We start from the raw sequence: 27543 nt of genomic DNA, 5'->3' as shown, positions 1-27543 counted from the left end.
CAGTGTCTCTCTCTCCAGGGCAGAGGGCAGATTTATTTTCTGACTAGAATAATTAAGACACTGTGTCCTTCCAGGGTAAAGTATGGACAGATTTGCTAGCCACTGTCTTTAAAGGACGGAGATTTCCACAGTTTGGTATTCCTCAATTGTGCCACAGACCCTCTGGTGTGTGTCGAAGGGGACATGTGGAGGGAACGGGGGGCATGGGACAGCATCATGTGGGTGCCCAAGTATATACAAGACAGTCATGTTAACAACATATGGGATAGAAAGGGAGGAAGGATGAAGGTGCAGAGCAATGCAATGGCAGAATCTTGGGGGACTTCATGTGCCAAATGTAAACTTATTTCATAATGACTTTAGGTAGCAACTTTTCACCCATATAGCTATTAAAAAGTTATGCATTTTTTAACAAATCTTTTTTTAAAACATTTTTCCCAAAAATCCACTCAGTAAATACACTATAAGACATGATACACTGATGTTGCTGTTTTGGAGAGACACACTCACCAACTTACTTGACTTACCAGTTTTTAGTCAGACCATCTTAGGGAATACATTTCAACTAAGTACCCTTTGGATGAACCTGAAACTTTTTTTTTTGAGAGAAAGAGAAAATACAGGTCTGTTGTATACATGCATACCTCCTATGTATTAGATGCACTCTCATGTTTAGCCTTTATTTTGCCCTGTGGTTTCCTGTGTGATCACTTATAAAATGAAGCTTGAGTACAGGGTAATCTTAAAGCCCAAAAAGGATCAAGAATCAAGAATTGGTAAAGAAAATGGGACAAAAAGGAGATCATGCCTTCCAAAGAGTGATTCCACTGCACTCTACCTCTAACATTTACTACCTGCTCCCGACTCTCTTCGTTCTCCTTTCACAAGGAAAAGAAACCTTTGTTCCATATACATTCCATGTATTTACTTTCAAATTGTTGTTTATTATTTATATAAACCTCTTTTCGTTGTTGAATTGATATCTTTTTCTACCTGTGAAAACTGTTTAAGTATCTTAAGTTGAGATGGAACTCATTATAATTTTTCTGTTTTTTTTAGTTTTTCATTTAGCAATAGATTTTTCCAAAAATAAATTAAAATAATAAATTAAAAGTCATTAAATGATAAGTGAAGTGTATTTTAATTTCTTGGTAGGCTCTGAGGAGACAGCAATCGTCTTATGCTGAAGAGCATAGCATGGCAATTGTGACCAATTGCCCCCAAATCAGAAGACTGCTTAAAAACCTGGCTTTGCCACATACTAGATATGTCACCTGTCTCGTTTCTTCTTGTACCTTAGTTTTATCACCTGTACGATAAAGGTAATAATAGTTCTGATATCATACTGTTGTGAAAATTGAAGGATTTACTATATACTGAATGCTTAGAAGAATACCAAGTTAGAAAGTATAATGTTAAGCAAAGTCAGTCAGAGAAAGACAAATAGTGTATGATTTCACTCATGTGCAATTTAACAAACAAATGAGCAAAGGGGAGGGCACTGGGTGGCTCAGTCCTTAAGCGTCTGCCTTTGGCTCAGGTCATGATCCCAGGGTCCTGGGATCGAGCCCCACATTGGGCTCCCAGCTCGGCAGGAAGCCTGCTTCTCCCTCTCCCACTCCCCCTGTTTGTGTTCCCTTTCTCACTGTGTCTCTCTCTGTCAAATAAATAAATAAAATCTTTTTAAAAAAAAATGAGCAAAGGGGGAAAAAAGAGACAAGTCAAGAAACAGACTCTTAACTATAGAGAACAAACAAACTGGTTACCAGAGGGGAGGTTAGGGGTGGGGATGAGTTAAATAGATGAAGGGGATTAGGAGTAGACTTGTGACAAGCACCAGGTGGTTATGGAATTGTAGAATTACTATATTGTACACCTGAAACTAACAAAACACTGTATGTTAAAAAAAAAAAAAAGTGGTATATATTTACAATGAAATATTACTCAGCCATAAGAAAGAATAAAATCTTGCCATTTGCCACAACATGGATGGATCTACAGAGTATAAGGCTAAGTGAAATAAGTCAGTGGGAAAAAGACAAATGCCATATGGTTTCACTCATATGTGGAATTTAAGAAACAAAACAAAGAAACAAAGAAAAAGACAAACCAAAAAACAGACTCTTCACTACAGAGAACACACTGGTGGTCACCAGAGGGGAGGTGGGTCGGGGGGGCGGGTGAAATATGTGAAGGGGATTGAGAATATACTTACCATGAGGAGCACTGAGTAATGTATAGAATGTTCAATCACTATATCATATACCTGAAACAAAGATAACACTGTATGTTCACTACACTGGCATAAAAAAAATTGCTGATATTATTATTCCCTTCTTATTTGTAGCTTCTGTAGATCACTAGGACAGCAATGTGGAGAACAGCTTTGAAGGTATCAAGACTGATGTGAAGGAAATCTAATGGTGCCATAACTGAGACAAGAGAAAACGGGTAGGGATTAAGAAGAAAGAGTATGCTGGAAAATCATGCGTTCTATTTTGGACATGTTGAGATTAAGTTGCCTGCATCACTTCTTTTTTCTTCTCTCTCAGCAGTTTGTTCAGGTCAGTTTTACCACTCTAAAACAAAACAAGAAGTATTTAAAAGTTGAATTAGGATTACGTTTTGAAATAGAAACTGTGGGACCTAGAGGCCTAAGAATTTTCATTGTTTATTCCATGCTGATCTCTTCAGGGACAAGGCCCAGAAGCCCCATGCTTGTAATGAAGTGTGATGAAATTCATGCACTGAGTTTGTGCTTAGATAATTATTCGACTTAGCAGGGAGTTAGAGGCGCCTAACAGAAAGAGTTAAAAGTAATCAAACCCAGGTAAGAACACAAGAGGTCAACACAAGTGTAAGTGACAGAGTGTTCCTTTCATGCTTTATCCTCTTTTACTGCTTCTAACACATGCCTATTCACAGGACTCTACCCCCTCACGGCTCCTGTCCTACTCAACATTCTCAACACCCCACCTCTCCAACATTCTCTTCCCTGGCCAGCACCCCCTGCAGCTGCTCGGAAGGGCAGGGACTATTCCTGATTCAAGTTCATATCCCTTCTTGGCAGAATAGCATAGCACCTATCAGGTGTTTAATGGGTGCTTAGTGAAAAAGCAGTAACTAATTGCATAAACCCACATAAGGATGCTAAGTACTTAATGACCTCGTGACTCAGAGTGGTTCTGAGGGTAAGATTAGGGTCACACAATAGGCTGTTTCTATTATTTAAGCCTGGATAGCTGTAAATACATTATATCTGAACCCATGTGTGCAAAAAGCTACTACCGACATTTAAAATTAATTTCAGTTTCATGCTTTAAACTTATTATTTTCCAAATAATTCAGTAAATGACATCATAAAAAGTTCTATTTACTGCACTAGCCCCAGAATATGAATGAGACAGTCCTCAATAAATATTTCATTGAGTGACTAATAAACAGATTCCTTTGTTTTTCTACCCAGAAACTTATTTTTCTTTTCCATTTTCCTGGAGTGTGCACACAAATAAACTTTATCCTATGGGAAAAGGAAAATTTTGTCTTCTTCTTTTCCTTCAGTATGCTTAAAATAAAAGTATGGCGTATTGTAACAACAGCTGTGTTGACACAAGTATCCTTCCAAGACCACGTCACCTATTATTTTTAAAGTATATTTAAAACACATTAACAAAGTTATATTTCAGTTCTGTCCTAATGCAAAATGTAAATAATCCTCCCTATTAGGAAAAGTAGCAATTCCAACTGAAATCACTGTTATGACACAAGAATTAATTGAGCCTCTTCAGATAATTGTGCCACAGCTAACATCTTTATCCATCTAGCAACCAGGAATCCCCATAAACCAACTCTTCTACACTTCACCAGTACAGGGGGGTAATCGATGTTGATAAAGAAATGGAAGCACTGTAAGAAGCTCAACTATCATCTAAATCCCCAAAAGTACTTGCTGCCATCTTGCCATGTAGCTTAATTTTGTTGAACTCTCATTTGGTAAAAAGTACTAATCTGTAGGGCAGTGTTTCTCAAACTCTGAGCTATTAACATTTGAGACCAGATCATTCTTTGTTGTGAAGACTACCTTCTGCATTGTAGGATGTTTAGTAGCATCTCTGGACTTTACTCTTCTTGCTGCCACCCTGACAATCAAAAAGTTCTCCAGACTTTGTCAAATGTACCTAAGGGGCAAAATTGCCCCCAGTTGAGAACCACTGCTGTAGGAGGTATATGATGTGTGGCAACTCTTAAAGATCCAAAATACCTAATAGTCCATTTCCCAGCCATTCTGGATAAATGAGGAGTCTCTATGTTATGCATTAGTAACATTCCATTAACTAGTATATTAAATTAACCATAAATCCCATTTCCTTGTCCTAGCAGACGATAAACATAAATCCAAAATATTTATTCTATTCATTATTCTCTTCTATTACTCTATGAACTTAACCTTCTTGTATTTTAGAGGCTCTTTTTAGCAGTCAACTAGAAGAGGGAGTTCTGGTAAATTGCCTCCATTGTCCCAAGTAAAAGTTGGGGGGAAGGGAGCCACGGGACTTCACAACCATAGTTGTAGCCTTGTACGTAACGTCCCCTTAGCTTTTTCTTTTACTCTTTGTAAACAAGAGTTTACAACTGCTATCAGGAAGCCTTCAGAGTTTTTCCTCCTGTTGCTGAAACTTACATGAAGGAAAAAAAAATCATCTTAGCTCAAAATTAAAGTTGCAAAAATGAAATACACAATTTAAAAGAATAAGGAATACGTGAACATCTAAATATTATAAATCCAGTAAGACCAGTTCATGACATTTATTGGTTAACCCATTCCCCAGAATATATTGCAGCACAAAAATTAAAATTAGAATTCCTTATCACTTAAACTTAAAAAGTGATTATTTGCATATATTCCTCATTTTGTTTCATTTGACCTTTCCTGAGAACCCACTAAGTGGCAGGCACTGGGCTAGGGACGTTCAGAGGTCAAGAGCATTTCTGCACATAGAGGCTCCACATAACGGCCTTCTCTAAGTGGCAACTGAAATCTATTGACCCATATTTGCTATGTTTTAATTGTTCAGATTTTCAAACACAGTATGTTTTTTGGAGAAGGATATGCCTATTTTATAAGCAAGGTCCACAACGAGAAAAGAGAGGGGAGAGAAAATGATATGTTTGGTTACATTTTATTAAACTGTAAAAATCTTTTTCTGAACAAGAAAGTGACAATCATGTCAGCGGTTAGCAAACTTAAAACACGACAAGTGATAAATATCAACAAATTGCTAAACAAACTGTTAGCTACTGATTACAGTGTTGATGTAAAACTGAAAAAGCCAGCTGACATAAAATAACATGTTAAAATGGAAAACCTCACTAACGAAAAGGGACAGTGCTGGAGAGTTCACTGGCTTTTGTGGGAAAAGTGTCACATACAAAACAATGCAAAAACATACACCACAGTTCACTGGAGGAGCTAGAAATTTGGGGCACAAAAGCAAAATGTCAGAGCCGTTCTCTGCTAAGTAATTACAAAATAAATAGGTCACCTACCACCCCTGAAATTATAAAGACTCTGTGGGTGGCATCCACACACAGGGAGGAAGAAAATAGTAGGAACATTTGCACTTTCTCTACCCACTTAAGATTTTCCAAGAGCAAGTAGTTAACTCCTACATATTTAGAGGTGGTTTGGTATATAAATAAATAATTCTATAAGAATTTAGAAAGTCCTACAAGTGAAGAGCTTTGGACATATGACCTAGGAGCAATCCACAAATCCCTCTTTAAAATTCAAATGACTTTGGGCACCTGGGTGGTTCAGTTGGTTAAGTGTCTGCCTTCAGCTCAGGTCATGATCTCGGGGTCCTGGGATCGAGCCCCACATTGGGCTCCCTGCTCATCCGGGAGTCTGCTTCTCCCTCTCCCTCTGCCCCTCCCTACCTCTATCTCTCTCTGTCTCTCTCTCTCTGTCTCAAATAAAATATTTTTAATAAATAAATAAATAAAATAAAATTCAAATAATTCTCAATCATGCTCCTGGAACACTCCACTAGCTCTCTGTGCACCCCACCAAATATGTATGACCAAGGCAACAGAAACATCTTTTTGGTTTATAATTTAACTCAAGGCACCCGGTAAGGCCTTCACTTGGGTGTGAATTTTATAACAATAGAAAAAAATCTCCCTCTATCTAAAATGACCATTTTCAATGTTCTTTTTTAGACTCTGTTTTAAAGGGACCAGATATGTTTGTATAACTCCTATCCATGAGTTATCTTAACTCTTTAGTGTTCAAATAAACCAACCACTATTCATGTTTCGTACTTGCTGCCTTCCATTTCTCTCCTTCCACTGTTTCTCTGATGATTCTCTTACTGGAAATTGGTATTTCAGGTATTCCTCTTCACAACTTCATGGCCAGGTCAGGCTTTATGTCAGAGAACCCTTCTAGATGCTGGAAGTGTGCATTTAGTTCACAACACTAAGATGGTAAATGGGGTGTCAAAGCAAGGAACAAATGAGAGGTAACTATGCAGAGCTGAATTAAGTCTGAATCTGAAATCTACATGGGTAAAATTTTCAACATGAAATATCACATTTAATCCCAGGTGAACTTGCTTTTTAAAATAAATGATTTAGGTCCATCTTCACAACAAGAAGTCCCCTTAATCTGGATTTTCCCCAAGAATGCATTTAACATGAAAAATATTAAACTCTAATCAATTCTGTCTTGAGAAAGGTCCACATTTAACAATAAAATGAGTCTCCAGTGGACATCATGGGTATCTCCCCAATATCCATTTCATCTTTCTCCAAGTGTATATTAACCAAGCTGTATAGATATTGACCCTACCCCCCAACTTCTGGGGTGGTCTCTGATGGGTCTCAACTACTGACTTCAACCTGATCAAACCCGACAGCTTTACATAATATTATGTAATGCCCCCACTCTATACTAAAATGAAATTCACAAAAAAATATAATTATCTCCATAATTTCAAAAATCAATATAATTCTCAAAATAAAACATAAAGCGGAATTTTTAAAATAATTTATAAAACAAATGTATTCCAGTATGTAAATATTCAGGCATAACAATGTAGTCAAATGCTTAAACCTTCACATGATATTAGCATGAAATGAGACACCTATAAATGCCAGTCATAAGGTATACTGAACAGATAACTCAAATACCAAAGCAATATCCCAACTGTAATGTGATTTTTTTTCAAATGGGTCAACATATCTTGGGAAAATTCTGAACAAAGGACAATATTCTCACAATACACCCAGTAGCTACACTTCTGGGAAATTCAATATATACTAAAATAGTGTCCCCAAACCACACTTCATGTTTAAATGTGAAACAGCTAAGCTCTAGGTTTGGATGATTATATACAATTTTTCCCCTATATATTGTCCAGAAGCACATCCAAAAGTTATGCACAATGGGACAATTCTTCGTGGTGGCCAATCCCATGTATTGAAGGACCTCTAACATCTCTGGTCCTCGTCACCAAATGTCAGTTTTGACTTCCCCTTCTTTGTGACAAGGCAACACTCATCAAAAGTCTCTATGCACACTTTTCCTTAAGTTTCCATGCACATACAACTTGGTATCACTCCCTATTAAGAATCTCTGGGAATATCTTTACCACGACAATTTGTTCAGGAATAACTATGAAACCTGTGGCTAAGCCAGTCGGCATGAAAATTCTCCTGGTTCTATCAAGGTCAGTTCAATCAACACAAAGCTCAGGACTTCTGATGGAAATTCTGGGACCCTTTCTCCTTTTGTACAGTGTGGGATGTGGGTACAAAAACTGGAACTGGGCAAACTAAATCACAGAAGAGAAAAGAACTAAGAGAAGGGCAGAAAAGAAAGAGAGAGAGAGATTTAATCATCCTGGAAGCCTTATTTCAATTACATAAACAAACAATTCCCTTTTAATTCATAATCCATATCAATCTTTGTTTTTCCATTACTTACAGTTGGAAGTCCCTAGGTTTTCCCTTGCCCTCCAAGAATGCAACATGAGTCAGGGAAAATAGCTTCATGGAGGCAAGGATCTTGTATATCTGTTATAATACTGTCCCTGGAGCATAGCATGGTACCTGGCTGCCAATAAAATATTAATTAGTTGAGTGAATAAACAAGCACAGGACTGGACAAACATGTGGTATACAGGCATGTACTATCTTCATAGCTTTACCATTTACTACCTGAGATCACCCTGGAAAATAGTCTCTCAGATTCCTTACCTGTAAAACTGAGGACAATCACCTCTTCATCTCACAATACTTTGCTCCTAGATGAGTATGCTCTAGCTACACTAGCCTCCTTGTAAAACTTCAAACACCCCACTCTCTTTCCTGACCCATGGACTTTAAAAGATTATTTGCTCTGCTGGAGTATTCTTTCTCCTCCCCTTATGCTTAGCTTTTCCTGGTCCTTCATAATTCAATGTAAATGTCACTTCCTCCGCGGGGTCATCCCTGACAACCCTGTGGCTGTGTCCATGTTGCTATCATATACTGTTAATTTCATTCATGGCACTTATCATAATCTATGCTAATTTCAATTTTTGTTTCCTCATCTAGTCTCTTTTTCACTAGAAAGTAAAGTTGAGGAGGACAGATAGCATATCTGTCTCATTCATCTGTCACCAACAGCTAGCACATAGTTGTCAGTACATAATTGTCAAATGAGTGGTCCCTACTTCTCCGGCTCACCTCAAACTCTATTGTCTGTACCTACCAGGACTTATTTTGATTCTTCAAATATGCTTTTGCACATGCTATTCCTCCTGCAGAAGTCGTCTTCTTCCCTCCCAGCATTGCAACACTACCTACCCTCACCCCCCCATTCCATCATCCTTCACCTGTCTAATTTCTACTGTTCTATTAGGTCTCACCTTATACCATTCTTTTCCAGAAGACTTTCTCTGATCCAAAATACTATGTCCACTGCCATAATGCCCTATCATAATACCAATCACATGTATTATAATAATAATTTCGTTATCTCTTTTCCCTGGTAAACTGTAAGCTCTATGGACGTAAGGAGTTTATCTTGGTCACACCTATAGGCACATAGTAGGTGCTCAACAAGAACTATTCCCTTCCCTCTTCTAATAAGACTGGTACTTAGATTTGAGGTTGGGAACAAGAGCCAATTGCCCAAAAACAGCCAGTTTGGGGTTTTTTGTTTTTGTTTTCCAAATGACCCAAACAAAGCCACATTCTTAGCAAAATCTGACTTCTTTAACTTGCTATCAAGCAAAATGCCAGTTTTGAAGGACTGGATAGTTCAATAACTTGCTCAGCATTCCAGTGACAGGCATCACAAGATTACCATCAGATTTATCATTTGGAAACTCAACTACTCAACAAAAGTAAAAATCTCTTCATCACAAGGTTATAGAGCCAGCAGAGCATTACTACAAGGTGAGAGAGATCTGGAAAATTCATCACATACATAAAGCAAAGCGTTCTTTGAAAATGAAAATAAACATTAGGGAAAAAAACTAATGAAAAATGGACTTTATATATTACGGTAAAACAACCAAATTAAATAAGAAAATAAGCTTTCCTTTCAGAATGCAAATTTAGAGGCTGATTTACCACCTCTGAATTATTCCACTTACGGATATCATCAGCTCAATTAAGTTAATAACAAAGCTTGCATTATACAATAAAGTGAAAAATCAAAGTGCTATTAGAAAAGCTTATCTTTTGACTGGTCAGTAACTAGAGAATGAGGATTTACTTATTCTGTGACGTGAACTGATAAACAATGTACATCTCAGGAGAAGTCATATATGTGTAGAAGGAATGCATGGCTTCTTCACCCTGATTGACTTTTCTCTGTTCTCCATGTGTCTCAGGAGAAGAATGCTCTTTTTCATGCCAGAGGCTTCATGATGAATGCTGATGAAATAATATTTGACTCATCACTGCCTAGACACTTTGCATGCAATTTTTCAACTTTGTAAATTCATTGCCTTGCACACACAGCAGCCTTTGCAGTATGATTCCTAGTTAACAAGTGGACATGTTTTTGTTTTTAATTTGTAGAGATTTTTGTTAGGAGAAAAACTATATTCCCTTTCATCAATTTAGAAGATCCAAGGATCTGAAAAGTTATTTTATTTAATACAGTGATCCACAAGTGTTATGAATCATTTAATGTAAATATGGATACAAATGGGTTAGACAGAATCAAACCCAGAATCAGACAGAATGTGGCAGTTTTCATCTCCTTTGTGATTCTTCTGTCAAGTCTGATAACTTTCAAAGAAGGAAACTACTTTCCCCCTCTATGAAACTATATCATTCCAATATTCAACAAATATAAACAGCAGAAGACAAACCTTTTCAAGATATGATTCCTACCCACAACAGGTTTTGGAGGAACACTACACAGAAAAAAATAAGCTATCATTGTAATTCATGACAATAAGCATGAGTTATAAAGCTTTTTCTGTAAATAGCATATATGCACAGAAGTTTATAATTACTTGGTTGGGGGGGTCAAAGACAGAAGATATTGACAGACTAAGAAATATAAGAAACCAGGATAACATCTTCTAACCACAAAGTGTTTTGTGGTTAAATCTCTCTTAACAGAATTGGAAAGGGGGGGTGCTAATTTAGAACACAGCCTTTGGCTAAGTAAAGTTTTATAGAACAGTGGTTGGTAATGTTTTGGGCTTCGTTAGCCTCTTTGAGAATCTTATAATCTTCAATTTCTTATTCCCAGAAAAAAAAATAGGCATATGCCAAAATTTTAATAAAATTTGAGAGGATTTCCTGAGCCCCTTAAGTCTACCCATGGAAATCCTCCTCCATCCCCCAAAAGAAGGCTCTGCTTTGAAGAGGACCCTCACCTTAAATATGGGACTGAAACTTAAAGAAAAAACAAAAAACCAAAAACACGTTGTATTAGGAATTTGTCCTCAATACAGTTGTAGCTCTTCGGCCTATTTCTCACCCCTGCCACCTATAGGACAGATGCACTGGGAAATGCCCTAACCATGGGCAAATAAGCCATGATCTACTGAATTTATATTATAAGTGATCATATCTAAACTATTGAAGAACTGAAGAAAACTAATACTTAGGAAGCACTTAGGTAACCTAAACCCTCTACAAGTTATTATCACCTCTTACCACAATATACCTTCCTAAGAACAGCGGGAGTTAGTTATTATTCCGTCTTAGTCCATTCAAGCCACTATGATGAAATAGCAGAGACTGGGTGGTTCATAAACAACACAAACTTATTTCTCACAGTTCTAGAGGCTGGAAGGCTGAGATCAAGGTGCCAGAACTGTGAGACATTCAAATCAAGACATGTCAAGACATTAAGCATGGCTGTGTCCTGATGAGAGCTCTCTTCAGGGATCTCTCTGGAGCCTCTTTTATAAGGACACTAATCACACCCATGAGGGCTCCAACCTCAAGACCTCATCACCTCCCAAAAGCCCCACGTCCTCTTCTTTGTTAAGATTTTATTTATTTATTTGAGAAAGTGAGTGAGAGACCGGGGTGGAGCAGAGGGAGAAGCAGACTCCCTCCCTACTGTGGGGACTCGATCCCAGGACCCTGGGATCAAGACCTGAGCTGAAGGCAGATGCTTAACTGACTGAGCTACCCAGGGCCCTCAAAAACCTCCTAATGCCATCTCCTTAAAGGTTAAGTGTCAACATATGAATTTTGGGAAAATACAAACATTCAGACCACAGCATTCACACTCAAACACAGTGGCTCCATGAGAGAGACAAACCGAGAAACAGACTCTTAACTATAGAGAACAAAATGATGGTTGGGGAGGGGGTGGGGGAGATGGGTGAAAGAGGTGATGGGGATTAAAGAGTACACTTATCATTATCATAATAAAAACAACAACAGTAGCCCCATGAGGTTAAGTAACCTGCCCAAGGTCACACTGCTGGTAAGTATGGGAACTGGATTCTAACTGATTAATTCCAAAGCCCACATTCTATTATATTCTATTTCCCCACAGCTAAATTTATGGCATGGTCATCCACAGTGTTTGGAATACAATCAGAGCCTAGGGCCTTCTTGGTGGAGCACATACCTAATCTAGTCAAAAGAATCCCAGCCCTTTCTCACTATCTCTACCACAACCACCCTGGTGTGAGCCATCATTATCTCCATATGGATTATTCTAACAGCCTTCTCACCAGTTTCCCAGCTCCCATCCTTCCCCCATACATTCTATTCTCAACCTAGCAGCTAAAGGGATCCTTTTAGAACTTAAGTTAGAACACAGCATCCCTCCTCTGCTCCAACCCTGCAGTGGCTCCCAAACATAATCAGAATAAAAACAGCAGGACTTACAAAAGCCTAAAAGGCCCAACTCTATCAGGTCCCACCTCTGCCTCTCTGCCTTCCCCTCGGATTTTGAACTCTCTCCCTCTAGAATACTCCCATCCAGCTACACTGGCCTCCTCAACGTATCTCTTGACTTTTGTTCTGCTTACTCCCTCTTCCCTCCCCAGACTCCCCACCACAAACTCCCACACATCTTTTAAAAGCCATGCTTTGCTTCAAAAACCACCTCCTCTGTGAGGTCTTCTCAGACCATGTGATTTAAAATTGCATACCGTGGCGCCTGGGTGGCTCATTAAGTCAAGCGTCTGACTCTTGGTTTCAGCTCAGGTGATGATCTCAGGGTCATGGGATCGAGCCGCCATCAGGCTCCACACTCAGCACAGAGTCTGCTTGTCCCTCTCCCTCCCCTAGCTTGCACACACACATGCACTCGCTCACTCTCTCTCTCTCAAATAAAATCTTAAAAAGCAATAAAAAATAAAATCACATATCAACTCCTACCCCACCATCCCTTACCCCCCCACACACTCTTATTCTTCCCCATAGCACTTATTATCATTTGGCATACCATTAACATTACTTGTTCATTTATGTTCTATTTTCTGCCACCTATGAATATAAGTTTCATAAGAGCAGGAATTTTTGCCTCATAGTTTACGGTTTTAGCTCCAGTTCCTAGAACAAGGCCAGGCACACAGTAGGTGCACAATCAACATTTGATGAATGAGTGAACTAATAAGTGGTCACTGGCACTTCAAGTCTCAGTTGGCAGACCCACAAAAGACACTGAATTGTTAAGGTTTTCCAGAGCCTATCCTATTTGTGATAGCAGGATTGCCTTGTTACACTCCACTGCCCATCAATTAAATGCAGTCTTTGAGGGTACATGCAATGCTCAGCAAAGCTGGGCTTCCCCCGGTACAACCAAACGTCTGCTCCACGTCCTCTTTTCAGTTCAGTGCACCATTTAAGACATCTGAAACAATGGAAACAGAAACATTCATTTTAATTTAAAATAACCTTTTTTCAGAAGAGCTGTGAGCTTTCCATCTTAAACAGGCTTGCCAACTGAATCCTTAATTCAATAATGAGCTCCACAAGAATTAATAAATTTCATGCTACCCAAAGACCCAAAGATAGGGTGAAAAAATAATAATAATAATTTCCATCCTTGCCCATGGAGTAACCAGATATATAAAAGAAGAAATCTTATGATTCTATGAAGTTGTTAGATGTGGTTTAATGTTGACGGGCATGGACAGGGAGACGGTCCCAAAGCTGATTACTTTCAATACCACTGTAGGAAGAGGTCTTATCAATCACTTGTTAAAAGGTAGGCTTGCAGGGCGCCTGCGTGGCTCAGTTGGTTAAGTGACTGCCTTCGGCTCAGGTCGTGATCGTGGAGTCCCGGGATCGAGTCCCGCATCGGGCTCCCTGCTCGGCGGGGAGCCTGCTTCTCCCTCTGACCCTCCCCCCTCTCATGCTCTATCTCATTCTCTCTCTCAAATAAATAAATAAAAATCTTTAAAAAAAAAAAAAAAAAGGTAGGCTTGGGGAAAATAAGATAAATACAAATAAGTCCACCAATGTATTTTAATACATTGAAGAAACTAATAGTCACAGCATAGTCATTATTATAATTCCTTGGTGCTGTGACAACCAACGCATCCAACACTGTAAAATGAGTACTCTTTACTGAACTCTACTGAGTGTTATAAAATTCTTAAGTATTTCATAGAATTCATTTCTCCCATTTAGGGACTGCAATTTACAAACAAGTGACATAAACTGAAACATTCTACCCCAGAGTATCAGCACTACAAGTTTTCTTACTGGAAAGCAAAATACAGTAGGCCCTCTTTACCCACAGGAAATACATTTTAAGATCCCCCGTGGGTACCTGAAACTGCAAATAGTACCAGACCCTGTATATACTAGGTTTTTTTTCCTATACATACATAGCTACGGTCAAGTTCAATCCATAAATTAGGCACAGTAAGAGATTAATAGAACAATTTTAATAATACACCATAATAAAATGTATATGAATGTGGTCTCTCTCAAAATATCATACTGTACTGTATTCACCCTTCTTCTTGGGGTGATGTAAGATTTTAAGGCCACTACTGATCTTCTGACGGTAGGTCAGAGGATCATCTACTTCCAGACCATAGTTGACCGTAGGTTAGTGAAACCACAGATGGGGGGCAGGGGGGTAATGTACACAGTTTTATTACAGAGTATGAAGATTATGCTTACTAATTCATAGTTTATGCATTGATTTAATATAGACTACATACAGCAATTCTAAGAAATCATTAATAGGCCTTCTCCTGGTTGGGGATAGGAGAAGGAACATATAAACCAATATCTGTACGAGAGAAACCGTTTCTCCAATTAGTAGGCTGCGTGACCAATGACATACATCTTAGTAACAAGCATTGCTTGAAACCATAGCATGTCATAAAAAGACTAAGGGGGCTACAATTGGGGGAGAGGCTTTCTTATTCAAAAGCCCGTACCAAATCAGAGCTGGAAGGGATTTAGCCCAACTTCCTCATTATAACAACAGAATAATTGAGGTTTGAGTTTGAAAACTGACTTGCCCAGGATCACACAATGACTGAGCCAAGGACTAAAATAAAGTCTCCTAACCCCTAATCCAATCTTTTTTTTTTTTTTCCACTGCATTGTGGGTACTTGGTAAATAATGGTTTTCTTTTCTTTTAAGCAGTAGGGGGAAAGACAGAGGGAGAGAGGACATTGTCATTTATTATTGTTTATTTGTATTTTTAATATAAAGACTTTAGAAAGACAATACCAGAGCGGCAATGTGTATTTTATTTCCCCAGAGCATGATGTGCTCTTGGGTAAATGTGTTTTATGAAGAGATTTGTCCTGGGAACTTGACACATTTTACTGTAAATATTTTAGCAGTTTCCTTTTAGTTGTAGGATTAAATTTTTTTCCCAGCCTCCCCAGATCAATGTCTGCAGATTATCAGTGGTTTTGTGAGGGAGTACCTGAATAGGGATGATGGCTTTCTTCATTAAAGAATGTTATCATGGACATTCAAAGGACTTTCTCCTGCCCAACAAGAAAGAACAGCTTCAGACATTGGCTTCTTCAGCTTCCCCTCAGCTATAGAAAACTCCCTTTCTGGAGCTCAAGCCCTCCGGTACCACCCAAATCGGGGGGGGGGTGGGGAGTTTACACCTAGACAGTCTGGCTAATGCAGGGCAAATATGAGGGACAATATTTACTTCAGGGCTTGCTGCCAAGAGGAGCAAGGCTTTGTTGGACCTCTTCTCCATCCATCCAATCCTGCTTCCTCCTCTTTCCTTTCACACGCACTTGATCCCAAATAAATATCTTGCACCCCAAGCTCTGCCCCAATATCTGCTTCCACTCAATCCAACCTACAACAAATGTTTTACTTTCTCAAGTAGACACCGTAATCAGATGCGTTCAGCCAACCTAGAATGATGTACACTGTTCACACTACAACCAACTTCCCCAGTGCTGAATTTACTGCTGTCAGAAATAGATTATTTCCCATAGGAATAGGAAAATTTGAGACTACCTGCCTGATCAAAAACTATAGGCATGGCTCACATCAAATCAAAAAGTTAGCCCATGAGTCTGAGTGAAAAGACCCTGGACTGTAGAGAGAACAGATGGGTTGCTGGTGGTGGGGATACCGGGGAAGGATCCGCTGTTCCCATTTCATCATGACCAGCCTCTCTGGGCCAGGCACTGTACTGCATGCTTTATATATGCTTTCCCTGTAAGTTCTCACAACCATTCTCTGCTCTGAGGTAGGTTTGGTTATCGCTGCTTTATAGTTTTGGAACAGTCTTAGGCTAAATAAGTTGTTCAAGGTCACTAACCTGATCACAGACACCCAAAATTCCTTTGACTATGAACAACGTTCTTCATACCAGACAAAGAAGATAGATTTAAAGCCCCTAAGCATCTCTGGAGATGGAAAGGTCAGAAAGAATGATGGCGGAGTTCAGGAGGTTGCGTGTTCCGTGCAGCCTGACCATACATGGAGGCATACCTCAGCTAATGGGGATGCTTTTCTGTGACATGGTTCAAGGTTGTTGGCGTCTGCCTGGAAGGCTCCAGTTCCTGGCCCTGTCAGTTGGGCTCTTATCAGCCTCAACCTTCAGAGGCTTTACCTGAAATCTTCTCTGGCTCTGCTCTCTGCTTTGAGGATATGCCTCACACTTGCTTCTCTGTATTCAAACAAAGAACTTTGCTTGGCCCTTTGCTATTTCAATGTTTAAATTTTAATGTATGTTGCAGTTGAATGGTTTTATCTTTTTTAGTCAGTAATCTTTTGACTTGGCTTCATATTGTTATTTGCTTTTTAAAAACTTTTAAACTGTGAAGAGTAAGAGACAATGCAAGCAAAGCAATTACAAGGAGAATCATGACCCCAACAGGGGAAACTGAATACTTCTTTTCTTTTTTTTTTTCTTAAGAGAGGAAGGGGGGGAGGGGTTTGCATTTTAAGCAGACTCCACGCCCAGCGCAGAGCCTGATGGAAGGCTCAATCCCAGGACCCTGAGATCATGACCTGAGCCGAAATAAAGAGTCAGGCGTATAACCAACTGAGCCACCCAGGCGTCCCAGAATGCTTATTTTCTATAGTTAGCTCTACACTGGCCTTTCCTAGATCTCTAAGTGGGACTCCTAGACAAACCTCAATAAACACTCGACTCAGTCAACTAAGAAAGACTGACAAAATCACATTCATCACTGACCCTAGTAATTTACAAAACTCATAAACTAGATTTACCTATGAATTGCATTGAAACTGGCCTTCATAGACGATTGCTGTTTCTGTTCTCAACTACTTATTGAGTGCCACGAACACCCAGCTTCCCATGCTATCCACCCAACAGGGGAAGCATTTTCATCTGCATGTATACTAGCTACTGGTAGGTAATATTTCCCCTTGGTATAAAAAAAATAAACTGGGGCTCATGAAGTTGAGTAACTTGCCACTTTATGAGCTTGTGATTTTAGAGAAGCTATTTCACTTATCTGAGCCAGTTCTCACATGTATAAAATGGGAAAAATAACTACCAGAGCCTAGTACAGTGCCCACTCCCCTAATGCTCTGCCTGGCACTAGGCCCTCAATTAGCATTTGTTGAATAAATGAAAGTCACAAGAGCTGAATGTGAGAATTGGAAATACCATATGGAAACTGACAAGGACAATCTAGGTGGCTCCAGTGTTGATATCCAGAGTCACATGTTGGTCAATAGCAGGCCAGAAATGCCAACTTTGTCTCTCATTCTCCAAATGCTTAAATTCCTTTCACTACACTTTACCATGTTTCAGATCACAGCATCGTTATGTTCCCAGAATAACTAAGCCTAACGAAAAACATGCCACAACAGAAATTCATAGTGTCTCTTATATATAACTACCCAATATTGATCAATATTCCAAAGCATCTGAGAAGTAGGAGAGCTCTCCCCAAGTCAGACCTTTCAATAAAATTCCTCAGCTCTACCTCAGGTCAAGTTCCCTATAACACTTGCTGGAAGAAGGTACAAATCTCTAATTAAATTATTAGAATCACCTCTAAATTTAGGTGGATTCTTAAAGAAAGCCAATTAAAGAGATCCAGACTTTTGTCCAGAGTGCCTGAATTTTTTTAAATGGTTATTATTTATTGAATTGTTAACTATTTCGCAGGCAATGTTTTAACCACTTCATGTGGATTAATGTCTTTAACCATTATGACAACCTATTATGTAAGTCCCACTAGTATCCCCATTTTCCAGTGGAGAAAAGTGAAGTACACAGAGGTCAAGGAACACACTCAAAGTTATACTGTCAATAAGGGCTTGTCAAAGATTGAAACCCAGGCATTCCGGTGCCAGAGACCATGATGCTACACAATCCCTTTGTATCTGCCTTCAGACTCCTTTGCTTTGACAGAAACCTAAGAAGTGGCTAAGTTTAAAATAGTGTTGAACAAGGTTTTCCAACACAGAGGTAGCTACAATGTGTGTTACTGCCCACCTTCCTCTTGCATAATCCTATTCATCTTCCAACACTCACAACCTTCTTTACTTCCCTGAAAATACTCAGCCCCATTCACTTAAGAATCTTCCATACATGACTAGTCATCTAAAGAAGTCTCCTAAAGGGCACCTGCACCCCAATGTTTATAGCGGCAATGTCCACAATAGCCAAACTATGGGAAGAGCCCAGATGCCCACTGACAGATGAATGGATAAAGAAAATGTGAAAAAAAAAAAAAATATATATATATATATATATATATATATAATGGAATATTACTCAGCCATCAAAATAATGAAATCTTGCCATTTACAACAACGTGGATGAAACTAGAGTGTATTATGCCAAGCGAAATAAGTCAGAGAAAGATAAATACCATATGATTTCACTCATATGTGGAATTTAAGAAACAAAACAAATGAAAATAGGGGAAGAGAGGAGAAATAAAATAACAGAGAGAAGGGAAAACTATAAGAGACTCTTGACTATAGGGAACAAACAGAGTTGCTAGAGGGGTAGTGGGCGGGGGAATGGGGTAACTGGGTGATGGGCATTAAGAAGGGCACTTGTTGTGATGAGCACTGTGTGTTATATGTAACCAATGAATCACTAAACTCTCTCCAGAACTTATAATACACTATATGTGAACTAACTTGAATTTAAATTAAAATAATATTAATAAAGTCTCCTAACTGCATTTGAAAAATACCAGTTATTGTTAAAGGCATACCTGACCTTCTATAAAGTCAAGTGATCAATATACAAAGTTTAGAACTGACAACCAATCAAATAAGGGGATTTTTTTTCACCTGCTGAACTCAAAGGAACTGACCATCCCAAAGACTACCTGACTAGGAACTGTTTTCATCTGCAAATGTTTTCATTTCTGTCCAGGGTAACATCCCTAGAGCTATCACACTACACAACTCCAGCATATGCATTCACGTGATCTACGTGAAGGGAGCTGCCTGGATTGGTGCAGTGCACAACCTGAGCCCCTGTGAGCAGCAATGCTGACACATCTTATGGCAATCTAGTAACAATTTTCTCTGCCTCCTTCCACAATCTTATTCATCGAGTGTCCTCTTGATGGTATCTGTTTCTTCAAGACCTTTAGTCAAATTATCCTTTAAAGTTCAAAAACTCCCTTATGTTTACCATGTAGTTGACAGTTGTTCTTCTTTCCTGTAGCAAACAAATGGAATTAGCAAACTGTTACTGTTGCCTATTGTTCTTAAATGTGGATCCTTCTCTAGAAGGTATATTTCAATATAGTGAGGAGATGTTAGCCAAGTTCCTATAAGAAATATCTCTGTCCAAAATTATGTTCATTATGAACACACCAGCCTCATGTTTATTATGGCTACTAAAAATCACAAAGAGGCCTGCTTCTGGAAGCACCCTGATTGAGGCAGGCAATTGTGATTGAATATTGTTCCTGCCAATCACTTCTGTTCAGGGGAACTCAACAAAGATGAAACCCTACGAAGGAATGGCCTTATCCCTTTCCTGACCAAAAAAAACCAAAAACAAAAACAAAATCAAAAACCAAAAACCAAAAAAAAAAACCGGAAAGGTCCAGATCTGGTTGAACATCTGTAGAAAAAAAAAATTATGTGGAGAACTGGTGGTAACAAATAAATGTTGTGTGATACTGTTTTCGATATAGAACCAAGAAGCAAAAGAATGACCCTTTACTGATTTACCTCTCTGGGTGTCCTGGATTTTTCTTTTTCTTAATTTAAAATACACATTAAGTGTACCCTGAAAGGAGACAGCCCTCATATTCAGCATCATTTAAAGAAACATCCCAGACCCTAAAGCAGAACCCTATCTATACCGGATACCATAGGATGCCACCTCCCCACGGGCTGGCAGGTTTTTCATTAAGCCACTGCCCTCTCAGGATAGACTGGTGAAGGAGACCTATATTCTCATTTCATAAAGAAATTGGTCTGGCAGTGATGTCTCAACCAGAGGGACTTGGCCTTGATGTCCAACCTGGAAGTGTTAGTCGACCATCAACTACCTGTAACCATTTATTTAAAAGCCTCTCCTCGGTAGGGTATAAGCATGAAGCCGTTTTTTCCCCTCTCCAAAACCTCCTAAGTGGCTTCCCCCTTCCCCAGTATAACAGATCCCTTAACGGTATCCTGGGGAGGCTCCATATCTTCTTAGCAGCCTTTTGGTTTTAATAGTTTGTGCAGTCTGATACCCAATTTCCTATCAGATGTGAAACTTTTCCCTCTCCCGACACTGCTCAGTCTGTGGTAGAAGGGACCTGGAGGGAGCAGAGGAAATTATTTTCAGTTGTCTTCCTTCTTTACCATAGCATGAACTTCAGCGCTCTCCCTCTAGGACATCCTCCTCCCCTACTGAGTCTCTCTCCCTTTTCAGATGAAAGTTTCCAGGGTCTCTTACCCAAATGGCATCACTAGCTACACTGGCTGTTCACAGATGCCCAATCTGGAGGCAATGCACAACTCCTCACTCTCTCAGGAGGCCCACATGTGACTTCTTCAGCTGACTCTGCAGGTGTCCTCACTGTTCCTTGACATGAGGACACCTAGTTCCAGCCTGCCCTGCCCTCAATGCCTACCTGCAAGTGGTATGCCCCAAAGCCCTGTGCTGTGGGTTGGGGGAGACAGCTTAAGCCCAGCCATCTCTGACACCAATGAGAAATTTATGCTTCCTCCTTGCCATGCCAAATGGTGGGAATGCAGGCTATTCCCCCTCTGGCTCCTCTCCTCCCTACCATTTCACTCCAGCTCTCCTTCCCACATCCCGCCCCCCAGCCCCAATGAGATAAGCACAGGGTAGCCCAGGTCCTTTGCCATATCGAAGGTCTATCCTGCAGTGCCAGCTTTGCCTTCTTGCAGGCACCCTCAGTGCCTAAGAGTTGTCTCAGAAACCCCCTCACGTCATCTGGAGAAGCCGAAGCTCCCTCCTTCAGCTTGGCATCATTCCCCCACCCCCACCCCATCATCACTCTTCAGGCTGCCATTCTGCGTGCCTGCAAGCCTCCCCCTTCTCTCACCCCATCTTCTTTTATACACTGGAATTGGGGGCTAGGGGTTAGCGTCATGATTGGAGGTAGCAAAGCTTCTGCCTCTTAGCCTGAGTGAAGTGTGTGGCTCCCAATTATGGTGGCGGCTTTCTGAAGAATGGGAGGTTTAACCTCTCAGTCCCTAGCTTTGAGATCTCGTCTCCATATCCCAGGCAATAGAAAAAGTGCCACCCAACATCCTGTTACATGTAGAAACATCACCCAAGGCTTTAGGAAGCAAAAGGCTGCCTTTTTGATGATCCTGAGAGTTCTCTGGAATACCTCTGATAAAGACTAAAAATCTTCAGGATGTGACAAGATTCAAAAAAATCAAATGCAGACTCTGACCGGATAATGTCCTCTGGGAGTTTTAAAATGATTTGTTTATACTGAGCCTGAGATCTAGAAAGTGACTCTCTTGTGCTCAAGTTTGGGTCCTTACTTAAAATATGACCACTAGGCAATGTAGAGATAAGAGGGGTTTAGCTCATCAATCCTGGTTCACATTAAAAGGGACATTTTTCTTAGTTACCTGATATAACTAACTAGAAGTCATTCCTTCTAATGCCAGTATGACCCCTTCCCCAATAAAAAAAGATCATATATGTTGGGCCCCCCTTTTTGAGGTGTTCATGGATTTTTGAGACAACCCCACCATATGGTCTTTCAAAATTTTCTATTTCTTATGATCCCATTACCTGACATTATCATCTCAGGATCACTTAGAATTTTCTAGACCATGACTCATTGGTGCACTTTACCTGGAGTAAATGCACCCTCAGCCTGATCCTGAGCTAGGACTTGGCATAGACTTACAGAATTTGTTAATGTAACATTTGCTTTTGATTCCAAGACAAAAATATTCATATGAACCCACTATGGGTTCCTGGTATAAATCCCAATAATATTCCTTCAATTTCTTTACTGTAATTTGTTAAGAATCAACGTGGATAAGAAGTGGCTTTTTAGAACTAAAGTTCAGGTCCTACAAATACTGGAAAATATGGAAGAACACAAAAATGTAAATGATTTTCTGAAGTTTTTAGAAAGAGGTCTTCAAACTGGGTTCTGCAGAGCCCTGGGATTGCACTGAGGTATCACAGGAGCCTTCATGGCAGTAGGAAATTCCAGAGTGTGGCTCTTCCAGCGCTCTCCCCGCTCACACATTGTCAACCCAAGTAGGTAAGATTTCACCTGCTTTGTATAGTAGGCTTAAGGTTTTGTATAGGGGGAAACATGGTTTTGCTACCAAAAAATAAACTTTTCCTTTATGAAGTTCTTTAAAGAAACTGAATATATATCCTCTTGCATTATCAAATAAGAATAAAAGCTTCCTGAAGGAACAACTGGACTTTTTACCCATCACTACTGTAAGAAACAGAATGTTAGTAACTATGCCAAAAATGCCATCACTATTTCTAAGAATCACTCTTCTGTGTTCAGCTATATAGCTTCCTTCAACACTCAGTCACAGAAATGCCTTTACTGAACTATAATTTAATATTATGCCTTGGCCTTTATCAGGGGTCGATATAAAGAAGAGCAGTATGACAAACACTTCTGCCTTGTTTGTGAAATTGCTGTTGAAGATATTGTCCGTGTCCCTTATATGAAGACACATGCAATGAACTCCCCTTAGAGCTAAGGGCTAGAAAAATCTTCTATGTTTTTTGTTGTTGTTGTTTTTTTAAGATACCAAGGAACTTGTAATTTAGTTTGCCTTTAGCTGCCAGTAAACTGAAACTGAAATTTAGCTTTTAAAGGCACAGTGTCAGAAAAAAAAAAAATTAAAGGCATAGGGTCAGGGGGAGGACCTATATTCAAGACATTATGTTTTCTGCCCAATTATCAATTATCACCTGGTTTTCCAGTAATTCAGCCAATGTTAATGGAGTACTCAGGTGCCAAGCACTGTAGTAGGTATCAATGGCACAAAAATTATTAAAAAATAATGCTTTCCCTAAAATAGATCTCAGTTAAATGGTTCCTGTTCTTTTATTTTTATGATCTTTCTGTTTATCTACCTTTATTTGTAACTGGTCCATATTTTGAAAACAGAGATGGTATTACAGGTAAGTAAATTGAATCAGCATGTTATGGAAAGAGAAGGCACGATTTCAGTTTGCCTAAAGGGTCAGATAACAGACATTATATTCTTCTCTCTGAGCTTCCTAAATCATCTTCCAGACTGAAACTCTCTTCCAACCCATCCTACGATCATCAGATTAATTCTCTTAATAGGCCTTTCTGATCACGTCACTCAGCCACTCAAAAATATTAACTGCTACCCCATACACATTTTCCTCAAAATCAACAAACAGCATCAAGTCAGAAGCAGTCTTGGCATCAAGAAAATAGAAGCTGCCTAAACCCTTCATCCTCCCTATGTGCTTACAAGTGGATGGGACGGAGTAACACATTTCTAGAATGAAATAGGCACATCCAAGTGCTAAAGGCCTTATTTAAAAAAAAAAAAAAGTCACAACAGATACATGTGTACTTGCACCTAAAAATCAACTTATTTTTTATCTGTTTGGGATCTTATATAACTATAAGTAAGTTACTTACTTTTTTCACAGGTTTGCTCACATTCCTATCATCACCATACCCAAGGGGAGGGAGGACTGATCTGCAGTTTCTCATTTGCAGTTTTAAATGTGTCCAGAATCTGGCTTCTGGAGCCAGAGGGACCGTTGACAAAGACTGGTTTCCTTCTTTCAGGCAAGGAAAGGCTTCATTTCACCCTTTACAAATTCAACCACTTGAGCGAACCAAGATCCAAGGGCACCCAGCCAATTAGCACCTATCATGCTCCTTTCAGGTTCCTCCATGGTGTCTCTATGAAGCAGAAAGGCTGCCTGCCCGTGAGCCCATGCTGACAGCAGTCCGAGGTGACTGTCCACAGCCCATCAGCACATTCTTCCTTCCAACCTCTTGCAGGTTAGTTCTTAGTTGAAAGTCTATGCAGAGAAAGATAGCATTCCTAGATTGTGTTACTTCCCGAGAAGCCCAAGATGCGTTCTCTATAGAAAGGAAGGTCTTCTCTTCTTTAAATGCAGAAGATGGCCCATAATAACAATATATAGGGCCCATTTGCAATATCTGATGTTTGTATAGTTATTTAGTGTCATAGAGAAAAGACTGGATACTTTATGATAAGACTTTAATAGCAATTTCATAACGCAGTCATATACTGTCATAAAAAAGAATATCCTTTAGCCAGTTTACTCCAATTTCAACTGTAACTTTCCCACTTTCCTAGCCAGAAAAGTGTTCATAAGCTAAGTTCTTTCTCTTCCAGATTTATCTTGTACATAGAATAGAAATCTCTATTTCTACACACCCTAGAGCCCAACAGGGCTTCTATGCCATTCATTAAAATAGACTCTATTATTTAGCAAAGTCTATTTATGGGGTTAGGAATACTAGCAAGACTCAAGAAATAAATTCTCCAGTTAGGTTTCATTTAGTTAGCAGATACAGTTACCCAGTGAACTAGTGAAACAAAGTGATGGTAGCCTTTCGATGTTTGTGTTTCTGGAGAGCAATAGGAAACCTAACAAGGCTGCAGTGCAAAATATTTTCAATAAAGCAGACATTTCTGATTTAGTGCATTCCTCTGGAACAGCAGGCCTCCACGAATAATACACAGAATGATATTGCTTTGGAAAATGTGCAAAATACCTTACACTGCAGTCAACTGAATCTAGAGGGAAAAAAAGATGAAGTCTGGAAGATTTTTCTTGCCACGCTCATTAGAGAGCATTTTTTAATTACATTCACATTCCCAGATTACTGCTTTGTATGCACAGGGAACAACGTAGGAAAAAAAAAAAACCTAAAGTGGATATGATTTGCTATAAACTACCAGGGAAACTGTGACTTACTGTCAGTTCCTTAAACAGATAAAGCAGATAAGGAGTACAAAGACCCCCCCCCCAGAAAGATGAGGCACCCTGATACCCCTCAAGCTCAGGAATTCACTCTTGACCCCAATAATGGGAAATGTGACAACTCATTCAATGTTGAGAAATTTTACTTATTGATGGATTACCTGTAGCATAAAGATGTCCCACGTTCTCTGCAAACTTAGAACCCACAATTCAGATCTAGTCCAGATCTGAAGGATAGATATAAACATTCTAACAATGTTCTCCTTTGCATGATAATTCATCTCCTGTTTAAAGATCTGTGTTACCCTATTCTGAAATTCAGGGTCACTCTCCCATAGAAGTGAGGCATAGAGCCCCGATGGGGGCAGTGAATAATTTCAGGCTATTTGTACACAGCTGCGGCTACTTGCATGGGTAATTGCTTTTGCCCAAATCACCAGCATAATTGTGGCTCTAAAGACATAGATTTAAAAGCCACTGAAATGTCAAATTATATTACAACAATAGAGCTAGTTCTGCAGAAAATATTCATGTTTTAATTTTAATCAAGCTCCAAGAATGTGTTGAACCCTTGCCCTAGGGCAAAAATGCCAAAGTGTTGTGATATGTTGATGTCTAGCATGATAAACAGAGGAGGTTTGCGAACTGCATATACTGTAGTAAGAACCTGTCAATAATTCCGGCACCGCCATCTCTCCCCGTGCTTGGCTTTCAATAATTTTGTTTTTAATGAATGAATACAACATCTAATTTCTACAATTTAAATGGGAAATTGGGGGGTTGAAGGTACCAGTGATGGCTCTTCCGAGAGGTGCCTCTGTTGGCCAAGGCAGAGTGATGACTGCAACAAAAATTGATTTGTCTGTTACCTCTGGCCTACATTTAGCATGCTGGCCCCTCACCTATCACATCCCATTATTTTCTCAGGTGAAGAGGAACATCAGTCTCTACTCTGGAAAAAATTCCAATCTAATTAGGCAAGCTTTCTGAGAAAAACAACAATAATCAAAATGCCAAATCGATTGTGTGCTAAAAATGTATTAATACTCTCTGGTTCAGTGATTTGACTAAGAATATACAGCACATAAGGGGCAATCTTTGGGACTGGCATGTAAGTCTTTTTTTTTTTGCCTTTTAGTTTTGTTTTTTTTTTTATTTTATTCTTATGTTAATCCCCATACATTACATCATTAGTTTTAGATGAAGTGTTCCATGATTCATTGTTTGTGCACAACACCCAGTGCTCCATGCAGAACGTGCCCTCCTCAATACCCACCACCAGGCTAACCCATCCTCCCACCCCCCTCCCCTCTAGAACCCTCAGTTTGTTTTTCAGAGTCTATCGTCTCTCATGGTTCGTCTACCCCTCCGATTTCCCCCGGCATGTAAGTCTTTATACTCTCTATACTGTATGCTTTTTCACTCTGTTACCTGTGTTTATTTGTATCAGTAATGGACCAGGCAGATAAACAGCTGTGGTGGTTGTTCTCCCACAAGAGAAGTCCAAGGGTATAGAGTTACTGGAGCTGGTGTGGTGATTTAAGGATGCCAGGGTCGTGGTCACCACAGAACTCTTGGTCTTTCCCTCTGGTCCCAAGAAATCTGTGACTGCTCTAACAATTTTATCTGTGATAAAACAAGTATGGAGGAGAATGGAGCAGAGGCGTTAACAGAAGGGACAAAGCCCTCCACATCCATGAAAGACTCCATTGATAGTTCATTGGTTACAATTGTGTCACGTGCCCATGGGTAGCAAGGGAGGCCAGGAAGTGTACATTTTTTAGGCTAGACACATTTCCAGTCCAGTCAAAACTGGAGTTACATTGGTAAAGAAGTGGAGAATGGAATGAATGGGTAACTAGCACGATCTGCCTCAAGAGTCTTTCCAGAGCTGGTGTTAAGAACTATATGAGAAAAAAAAAAAAGAATTATATGAGAACACATTTGAAAGTGTTTTGTTAAGCATAAAGCTAAACAAAGTTGATTTTTTAAGTTCAATAACCGTTATACTATTTTCATGTATATACAGTATCATGAAAAAAATACTTTTAGATAACATATATTTTAACTAAGATATAGGCATATTACCTAATATATAGTATATTAGGTTCCACACATACACCCCTATGAAGTGGAAAGGATTTATTTTCCTTATATATTTGAGATATTGTAAGTTTAAAACATACGTAAAAAACAT

Source organism: Mirounga angustirostris, unplaced genomic scaffold (genome assembly GCF_029215605.1).
Source record: "Mirounga angustirostris isolate CCGP_5_RB_7025 unplaced genomic scaffold, mMirAng1.0.hap1 SCAF_5, whole genome shotgun sequence".
Lineage (NCBI taxonomy): Eukaryota > Metazoa > Chordata > Mammalia > Carnivora > Phocidae > Mirounga > Mirounga angustirostris.
The sequence above is the reverse complement of the archived record's forward strand: the minus strand, read 5'-3'. Positions refer to the sequence as shown.